We start from the raw sequence: 10750 nt of genomic DNA on the forward strand, positions 1-10750 counted from the left end.
AGGGCACTGACGTGCATATTTCTAGGATATGCACATGGAGGTAATGGTCATCGTTTGTGGTGTACATAAGAAGGAAAGACGCCAAAATTCATTATTAGCAGAGACGTGACCTTTAAAAATGTTATGTGTAACCAGAGAGTAGGAGGTACAAGTGTTGCCAACCCAAGGAATAAGTGGTTGGTGATGGTGATGCCAAGAAAGACAACTTAAAGAAGCTTCTAGAGAATGAGTTTTTCATAAAAACTTTAGGAGCTGAAAAGAAGATAGCAGCGATGGAGATTCGAATATATAGAAGAGCAGGATGGTTATATGTTTCTCATATTATTGAGAAAGTGTTGCGGTCATTCTATTGTGATCAATCCAAACTTGTTGGTACTTCTTTGGCGGTTCGAGGCAATTGAGAAAAAGCTCATTGATAAGTGATCAAGTGGATCATGCGACACTTGAAGATAAGTCTTGATGTTTGTCTGTTGGAAGGTACAAATGCATGACATATGCACTTGGTTGGATTGATAGACTCGGACCATGAAAGTGATGCTCAAGGATTACACTATGTGGTGCCACCATAATGGATGTCGGACCACTAGTTTTCATGATCTACCACCTATGCATCATGATGCTCCACTATATTTATGATGGCGTGAGGCGTGGCGTGGCGGCAAGGCCAAGCCTCAAGCTTAACGAGCCATGTCGAGCCATGGTGTTTTTAAAGGCGTGATGTAAGGAGGTGATTTTGTATTAATTTATAATTATATTACCACATAAATATAAACTTATATTAAATATAACTACTTTTTAGAAGTGTTATATCAATAACTAATAACAAAAATTTAACAAAAATCACAATACTTGTATCCTGATTGGAAAAGTCATAACAAAGAGCAAAAAATGTGTCACAAACGAAAAAATATGTGCCATAACACGCCATAACGCGCCATCGCACGCCATATCATGCCTTCCCACGTGTCACGCCTAACATAAATGTTATGAAGTTTTTCGTAACGGAGAAGCCACGCCTCACTCCATGGTACGCCTTGGCACGCGCCATAGCGCCTTTTAGAACATTGTGTGTTGCTGATGCTAATGGGTTGTATGACATGGAAGAATATTGCAGAAGATGTTGCATGAAGAATTGTGATTGGTTGACACCATTCATGGGCTTATAGGCAATGGGCATGGCCCATTAGGGTTTTAGGTCTGATCCCTCAAGTATAAATAGGGATGCATGTTAAGTCACTTTGTATCCTGCATTCTAGAGTGGTAGGCTAATCTTTGTAAAATTTGTACTTGTAACCTCTGTTTTAGAACTCATAAATAAAGAAGACTTCCCTCCTGCTCGTGGACGTATGTAACATTAACCGAACCATGTAAATAATGTGTCTTGTGTGCTTTTGGTTTTGATACTTATCTGTTTTACTTCCTAACAAGTGGTATCAGAACTTGGTAAGTGACAACAGATTTGTTATGAGTATTGACAAGTATCGTTTGATTTCCTAACAATATATATAAGTTTTATAAAAACATGTTTGAATACATTTTTATATAATATGGGTTTGTATACATTTTCTCTATAAAAACGTGTTTGTATACAAATGCATTTATTATATAATAGATCTTTGTGTGTATGTATATATATATATATATATATATATATATATATATATATATATATATATATATATATATTATAAAATACGTGTTTGTATATATTTTTTTTATAAAAATAGATTTCTATATATTTATCTATTTATATGCACACAAAATGATTTTATGTACTTAATAGACGTTTGTATATATTTTCTTTTTATAAAATACGTGTTTCTATATATTTTTTTATAAAAATAGATTTGTATATATTTATGTATTTATATGCACATAAATAGTCCATATGCAAAAGTTTTTCAACATAACGAATCCATCTAACGGACATACACGGTAAGGACCATTTGTGTACAAGGTTTGCTCCATAGGGACCATATTAGGGAAACAAGATTTGTAAGGACCATTTCAAGGAAAAATCGTAACGTTAAAGGACCATTCATGTTTCTTGAATAAAAGACAAAACTTCATAAATGGTCCATGTCGTTTCACAAAATCTAAAGTTTCATCCCTAACTTTAAAAAACCTCACGGATGGTCCCTGTGGTTTCTAAACATTTAATGTTTAGACCTTATGGCTCACTCCGTCAGTATTTGTCCGTTAAGTGAAGGGCATTTTCATCATTTCACTACCCCAGGGACCATTCATTAGTTTTCCTCTTAAGTTTTTTTAAATGAAATTTAATATGAGAGGGGTCTTCCTCTCTCTCTCTATCTCTCTCCCTCTCTCCTTAATACCCATTTCACATTTCATTCCTTACCATAGCTCTTTAGTGGCTTCTTCCCCAAAAGTTATGTCAACAAACCCATTTAAAATGAGCAAATAACAAATAAATAAATGGAAATTTTCACTGGAATCAAAAACCAGATGAACGATTTGAATCAAGAAAGAATCATGGAAGGAACTACACATCAACCATCGTTCCCTCCATATTTTTCTGGTATGTCAACAAACTCAAACTCCACATCCAAATAGGCAATATAGAAGGAACTGCTGGCTTGCATTTGATTTCTGAGGTCCACAAACGTCTTGTCTCTGTCAAATCTCCAGCTCTCAAGTGTGAGATCTAATGGTTGATCATGCCTTTTTCCCTTTGATTTCTCCAATCTAAAGGACGTAATTGTTTGGATCTGTTTGGACAACAAGCTTCATGAATATCTCCAACCTTTTATGGTCTGCGGATTTGATGAACAAAACCTGCCACATCACTATTGTGTTTCACTCCTCTGATTTTGCCATTTCTTTACACCAGCTGGAAGATAAAACCCTCTACTTGCTGTCAATTTGGTTTAATAGAACAACTGATAAAACAATAGTTTGGTACGCCAATTGAGGCAATCTAGCACCAGTTAGATAAAAAGTGGAATATTTCAGTGATGAGGAGATAAGTAGAAGCAACATGTGGGTAATTTTTGGCGATCCCATGGAGTGATGAGCATTACATAAATCCTATGGTGTACATGCAACCCTAATTGCTTTGGATCTAAGTTTTTCTCTATAGGACATGAAAATACAAACTCTAAACCAATAACCCTGTGAACTAGCATACACAGTTCGAAATTGACACATAAACTAGGGTTAGATGCTTACCTTACTTGTTTTGTAGCAATAACAAGAACAATCCTTTTTTATCTTGACTTCTGAAATCCTAGTGCCCCAAGTGTTGCACCTCTAATGGAGTCACAAACACCCAATGCAACAAGATGACTTAGGAGATGGAAGGATTTCGGCTAGGGTTTTATCTGTTGAATGCATAGCCGAAAATCCCTTGTAGAGGGTGTATTTATAGTTGACGCTATTAGGGTTTTTAGGTGGAAACCCTAATTTCCTTGCTTAGGCCTTAAGCAATCCATGGACCCCCATATGAAAGGCCCTTGGACTAAAATTCTATGGGCTTTCCACAGATTTTCGTCCACCTCTTATCAATAAGGTCCATTAACCCAAACTACAACTATTACTTATTTACATAATCAGTCCCTCCATTATTAATCAGTTCCTTTAATCCCAAAATTAATACTACACTAATTTCTGATTAATTACTAATTAGTAATATGATTTCCAAATAATATATTAATCTTATAATATATTAATAAAACCTTTTGAGTTCCAATTTATTATTCATATATTATATCCTACTCTCTCTCCACTTGTCATCTATCAAGTTGCATGAGTGAAGGCAACCTAAAAGGACCATGCTCATAATCAAATTAAGTACATACCAAAAATAGTTATGGGCTTAGACACCTAATCCAACAGTCTCCCACTTGGATAAGTCTAGTAACTATTATTGCAAGTACGACTTCAGAATCTGATTAGCAATCGTAACTTTCAAAAGCCGCTGTCGAACTCTAATCTTATCAGTAACGCATCCTTTAGATAAGGGATCAAATATTCCGCCATTCTACAACATATCATATGGACTGAGACATGGATTAACATCATTCTCTTTGTCCATGTGTTGTTTCTCTATTTCCGATTTATGACGACTGATGAATCGTGGAATCAAGTATTAATCAAACTCAGAGTAAAACAAATGCAGATTGAACAAACGATGTAAATAAGATCCGGTTTCTGCTCATTTATGCTTTCAACGTTTACAGAGAAAAATAGTGAGGATCTGTAAAGGACTCTTATCTAACTCTAGTAAAGTTCCATATTTATAGGAACAGTGAAAGCATACAAAAAATACTAAGGCATTGACATTTAAGCTTCATACGAAATACACCTTAGTAAATAAACTTAGGAAACATACGAAGGGTACAAAAGCCTTCAACATATTACAACTAAATTCGACCCTTACAATCTCTCCCTTTGTAATAATGTCGACCTTCGTCAGTTCAAGAGTATCTGTATAACATACAACATTACCCTTCGAATCTCAGTGTACCACGAGATAATCTTCTTCAGCTCCTTCTTATCTCCTTCGTTATTCTTCTTGCAGCTATTTATACGAATAATGAAATTCGTATATTAGGATGTTGTGTATCTTTCCACTTCAGAAGTTTGAAATAAGAATCTTTTAGCCTTCCCATTTTTATCCTTCCCAGCAAAGACCAAGCCAAACGGTTTCAAACAAATTTCCCCGTCTGAATACTTCTTCAACTCGGGTTGAGTTAAAGGAAGTTCCATTGGCACTTTTACTGTCAATCCCTTTGCAGTAGCTAACTCAACATCGGTAAGAGCTAAACACGCATAATAGTTGTCAATAAAAATCATGATGTGAGCAAGCCCAAGTCGAAAAACTTCAAGATCAGTTTCTCGAAGATATGAAGCATCTTTATCCTTTAACAACAATGCAACTTGTATCAGATCATACAAGTTCATCAAAGGAAAATCTGCCACTGAGAAATCACAAAACTTGCCCATTTTCCCTCGAAACAAAGAAGCGAAGATTCTGCATCATATTTTCGAATAACGCATCACTCTTTATACTTATCACCTTCTTTATCTTTACGAGTGACCAAATTTCCTCTGGAAGCTTTCCAAGTACAGCATGAAATCTGATCTTCATGTATGTGTACTCATCATCATTGTCAAACTTCTCAGCTATTTTGTATTGAGCCATAATAAACATCATCTCATTAACAGGAAAATCCAGGTGATTCATGTCTGTGTTAAGAACAACATAGCTTTGCTTCGGCTTCTTTTCAAAAGCATACATATGATTATATTCAACTTTCGACTCAATCGTTTCATAGTTGTAATGCTTTGAAGGATCACCCTTATTCATTCCAGGTGGATCGTATGCACGAAGTCGAATTATGCTTTGCACAATTCGTAGCTTTTCAACATCAGCCTCTGCTTCAGCTTTCTTTTCCTCCTTTGATTTTTCGACCACAATCGTTTTGCCTTTGTCTTTAACTGAGGAATTATCAACAACTTCCTTAGGCTTCGAACTGCTGCCACCTTCCCCAATCACAATTCCTTTAGAAATTGGTCTTGAAATTGGCTTCGTTGAAATTGGCATTGTTGTCACAACTGTCGAAGTAACTGGCCCAGCTGTTGACATGATTGGTTTTGTTGTTGGAATCTTCGAAGAAAACACCGTTCCAACAACCTTTGCATCTGCATGCAAATTTTCACTACCATCCTTCGTGCCACCAACATTCTTCTCTCCCCTTGCACCCCTGTGTAAACAGGTGGGCCATCCGTTGGAAGAAGGCTCGAAATATGAGAAAGAAGAGCTAACTGTTTGTGTAAAATGGCTTCAAAATGAATGAAGTTCTGAGACAAAAATTTCGGAGTAATCAATGAAGATGAAACTGATTTTACAGTTAAATCTTTCAGCTCCTTCAGCAGCTTTTGCACTTCCATAAAACTTTGATTTTCTGTTGTAGAAAGTTGAGTAAGTTGAGGACTCAAATCTTCGTACAACTTCACATATTTGGTAACAGCATCAAAAATAATGTCAACTTTTTGATTGATTGAAGCATAATCCCTTTGCACAATTGTAATCTCCTTTTGCATATCCTGACAAAGCTCCTGAATTTGCGAATTCACATCCTCCCTGACTTTCTTCACATCCTGAACGAATAACACATGTCGTTCCTTCACCAAATTCTTGAATTCTTTCACCTCCCCTCTAAACATCGAAGTTAGAGAATTCACTCTTAACTCATCATTCTGATCATTACGATCAACCTTCTCCAAGAGTCTAGTCTCCGAGTCACGAACCATTCCAGAAACTTTACTCACCACCTTTGCTTCGAAGGTTTTCAACAAACTATCAACTTCCATACTGTACACAGACGAACTACTCCCCAAGTCTCCTTAAGATTGAAGAATAGAATTCAATTTTTCTTGTTTAGAATCTTGAATTGTTTCATCGTCATCAACATATGATCAGGAAAGTTGTCTTCTTCATCATCAAACTCCAAATCTTCAAACATTCCTCCAAAACCTTCGTTGTCAGTATCAGTTTCAACAACAGGTGAACCTTTAACAGGTGAATCGATTTTGGGTGGATCAGTGGATTGAGATGGAAAAAGAGTTGTAAATGGTTGATGGAGAATGCTTTCAAAGGTAGGTGAATTGGTAGTATTCAGAACAATAAAAGGAGGTAAAGAAACGAAAGTATCCTTTATCGAAGATGCAGAAATACCTTTAGTTGTAGCACCAACTTCTTTGTTAGACTCTCCCTCACCCATATTAACATTTACATCCGTATCAGATACGTGTGTAAAAGTGCCTGAAGTTCGAACCTCCTCAGTATGTGATTCAGTTAACAAAACTTCGGGTGGTATAAAAGTAGTCTTCTCAGGAGTAGATAGAGATTGAAAAATAATTGTTTCTGGTGTTTCAGGAACAATCTCTTCTTCAGACGACTCCTCTTGTATAACCAACTTTCGTTGCCTTTTCTTCTTCTTCGAAATGTGTTTAGCCACGTCTTCAGCTCTACGTTTCTTTGACAAAGGGGTAACTGGAGCTGGAACCTCACGAAAAATTACTCCTTGATGAGAAAGTTGTGGTTTACGAACATTTGAAGGAGAAGATTCGAACAATCCCTCTGAAGTTTTTCTTGAACCCCTAGTCTTCTTCTTTAATCTTCGAAAAACACCAGATTTTGAAGGAATTTTCTCCGTAACGAGAGTATCATCAACAGGTTCCACTGGCATGATTACAACAGTCAAAACATTTACTTCTAGCTTCTCAGGATTCTCTGGGGACAGCTTGGATTCGTGCACATACTTCTCAGGTGTAGCCTTTGCATCCTTCTTACAACGTTTTGGTTTCTTCGAAGGACCAGCCTCTTCTTTCGATAATAACTTTCCAGTCTCAGCATCAGGATTGATTGTTTTCAAGTACTCAACCAACACCGAATTTGTTGGCTCAACCCTCTTTAGCATTGCATCAGGAATCTTGGCAATGTGTGTGAATACATCCATATCATCCGAAACCTCCTTTGGGAAGTGATACTTCATAAACTCAGCTCTTTCCTCAGCAGCAGGTACAACAATTCCTTCTTTTTCATATAAATAACCAAGTATCAAACTCCAAATGCCTTGAACCACATTTGTTGAGAGAAAAACTTGAGACACACTTGAATAAACGTTAGAACAAGTATAGTTCCGAAATAGTTTATCTCAAAGGATCTAAAAAGCTCAACAATAATAATAAGTTAACGAGTTAGATAATTAGAGAGTTAGTTGCGGAAATGTAAGGAAATATAAATGACAGCAGGTGTTATATCAAGTATACACATAAGTTCATTCTTAACAAGGAATGAATTCAGACCAAGTTAATAAGTGAGATCAAACTTAGTGATTAAGTCACAAATGACTTGCTCCGAAGAGAGATAATATTCAGTTATATTCAAGTGAACTTTTTGAGAGTAAACAGGAGAGAGTAATAGCAGAATATATGAGATTCAAGATGCGTAATCAGATAGATGTAAGAGATGTGTGTGTCATTAATAAGAAAGATTGAGCTCTATATATAGAGACTCAAAGATTACATTGGATCAAATCTCTGTGTAGCCATGCAAGGCATACTGGATAATAGATAGTATTCTAACAAAAGTAGATAAAGAGTTAAACTAAGTAAACTATAAAGTAAACTGCGGTTGATGATGACTTCGGATGAGGTTGCTGATAAGGGTTGATTGCGGATCCTTGAGGGCTGCGGTAGATCAAGTTCAAGAGGGTCACTTTTATGATTTAACAATTTCCCCCTAATGTGACCTCTTTAACTTCTCTTCAGTTATCAAGTTTTAGGAACTTGATTAGAATCCACCAAAACTCTCTGACATTCTCCAACCAGGTGATCCTCCTTAAAATTTTGAACTTGACTTCGGCAGTTGTGTGTTTTGACTTTTGAACTACGGTTTGACAAATTTCAATTTGATTCTTTGTAAGACGATTCAAGGCAGTCATAGGAATGAAGTATTTGGTTTCATTGAGCTTTCGCTTAAAGATGACTCCAAGATTAGGGAAGTTTGTTGCACCCAGGGATCTTTCTTGATAACCTTCAGTAAGCATTGGTGCAGGATCAAGTGGTGGTAGATTGAACTTTTTGGCAAGGACAGGGTGAATATCTGCATCAATCTTTGCGAAGTCACAGACAGTTTCCCTTAGGAATACGCTTGCCCTTTCAAATGCTATCTTCATCTTAGGATACTTTTCAGATTTGTTTTGGAACACCTTAGCTATCAGGAAGACTTCTTCTGGATTCATGCATGGGTAGTCAGCTTGGGTGCGGACGTAGTCCTGATTCCGTCTTGTAAGAGTATACTGGATAAAGTCAGCTTTCATGAATTTCCGGGGCTTAAAGTTCTTGACTGCGGATGGTCTATCATTAGACCAGAGTTTTCTATTGAAGAAGCATGTTTGGCATAGAATCGATTGAGTCTTTCGAATTCCATGGGCAGTCTCTTGTGATCACGTAGGATGCGGTCAAACTGCTCAAATACAGTGAAGTATTTAGTATTTGGGGAGATTGGAACATCCGAGTAACCGTCAGAGGGAGGTTAAGCAAAAGTAAGATAGGGTTTATAGTCATCATCCAGCAGTCTTCGGTAGGGATTGATCCAAGAATTGACTAAGGATTCATCCATGGTGATGTCGAATCCGTTTTCTCTCCAGATAAGTTCAGCAAATTTGGCTGCTTTCCAGTCTGCTTTCTTCTGTTTTGTTGTGGGAGAGTCATTGGAATGTTCGGATGACATGTTGGATGCTAGATTCTTGAAGTGGGGAGGAGTCTCCAGACGCTCATGAGAAGTTTCTTGAATGGTTTTCTGTTGCGGTAGAGACTGATGTTGCGGTGGTGTCTAATGGCTTGGATTCTTGTGAGGAGATGGTTGCGGAGAGGGAATTTTTCATTGATGACAGGGGGCTCCTATGTTGAGAGACGTTGTTTGAATGATGGTCTTCATCACTTCCCCCTCTTGAGGAATGCAAAACCGGAGCATCCTCAAGCCATTGCTTAAGACCATCGAATTTGGCACACACCTCTTGGAATTGAGCTTTGAGAGCATCAGCCAGTTGCTGATTGTCTGGGATGGCGGTGTTGAAGAGTAGTCGATGAATCTCCTTGGTAAGTTGAAGAATCTCAGGACCATGAAAGTTTGAAGACAGAGAGCGTTGAAGTATGTTGATGGTAGATTAAAGAACCGAGATGGTGGACTCATAGGCAGTATGAGTTTCAACTATCAGCTTCTGTGAATGAGTTGATCGGTCCGCAATGGCTGTCTGTAGATCTGTCCTGATTGCGGATACTTCAGAGATGAGGCGTTCCGCAGCAGCCATAAACTGCTTATGATCAGCCTGACAACTTGTATCTAGGGATCGAATTCCCATTTCAACTTTTAAAGAAATCCGCTCAGCAGCTAGGCGTTCACGAGTTTCCACTCATTCGATTCTTTCAATGAGTGACTGCGGTCCTGGTAAGTCTCCAGGTTGCGGTTGAGTGGGCTTAACCGCAGCAAGAATTTGATCTACTTTGGCTTGTAGACTCAGAAATTCTTTTCTGGACACAACAGTCTTCTTTTTCTTCTTTTTCTCTTTCGGCTTGGAGGTTGAGTGTTGAGAGCCACTCGAAGCTTCTTCCTCATCAAAAATCATTAAATCATCATCAGAAGGGATAGGATGATTTACCTCATTGAGATCAAAGTCATCGAATCCGAATGTTGGACCGGAGCTAACTTCTATTGCGGTACCATCACCATCACTACCAATTGGAGATGGAGTTGGAGGGACTTTTGATGTACCTTCACCACCAAGAATGGACTGAGCATTGCGGATTTTTCAGCCATTGTGGACATCCACTCTTGTACTTTAAGAATGGTGGCTACGGTATTGGTATTATTGATGGCGTCCACCCAATACTTGGCTGCGGATTGAATCTCTTGTTGTTTCTGTTGAAGTGTCTTGATTTGCTGATCCTTTCTTGCTTGAAATGGCCTACGGAAAGCGGCATATTTCTTGATGTTGGATTCTGAGACTGGATTGTAGTGTAACCATGAATCATTTGATTCGTCACCGTCAAATCCTTGAAAACGCACCGAGGTGTCCCTCGGGTCCACGGATCCTTGCACAATGGTGCTCACCGTGCCTAAACCACCTGGAAATGATGTAAGCAGGTTAGGATTTCCTGAGCTTCCTCGGTCTACTTGACCCGTGGTCAAGTCTGGCCTTGGCTCAGTTCTGGCAAGGGC

This window comes from Lactuca virosa, chromosome 4, assembly GCF_052849685.1.
Source record: "Lactuca virosa cultivar CGN04683 chromosome 4, Lactuca_virosa_CGN04683_v6, whole genome shotgun sequence".
NCBI classification, from domain to species: Eukaryota; Viridiplantae; Streptophyta; class Magnoliopsida; order Asterales; family Asteraceae; genus Lactuca; species Lactuca virosa.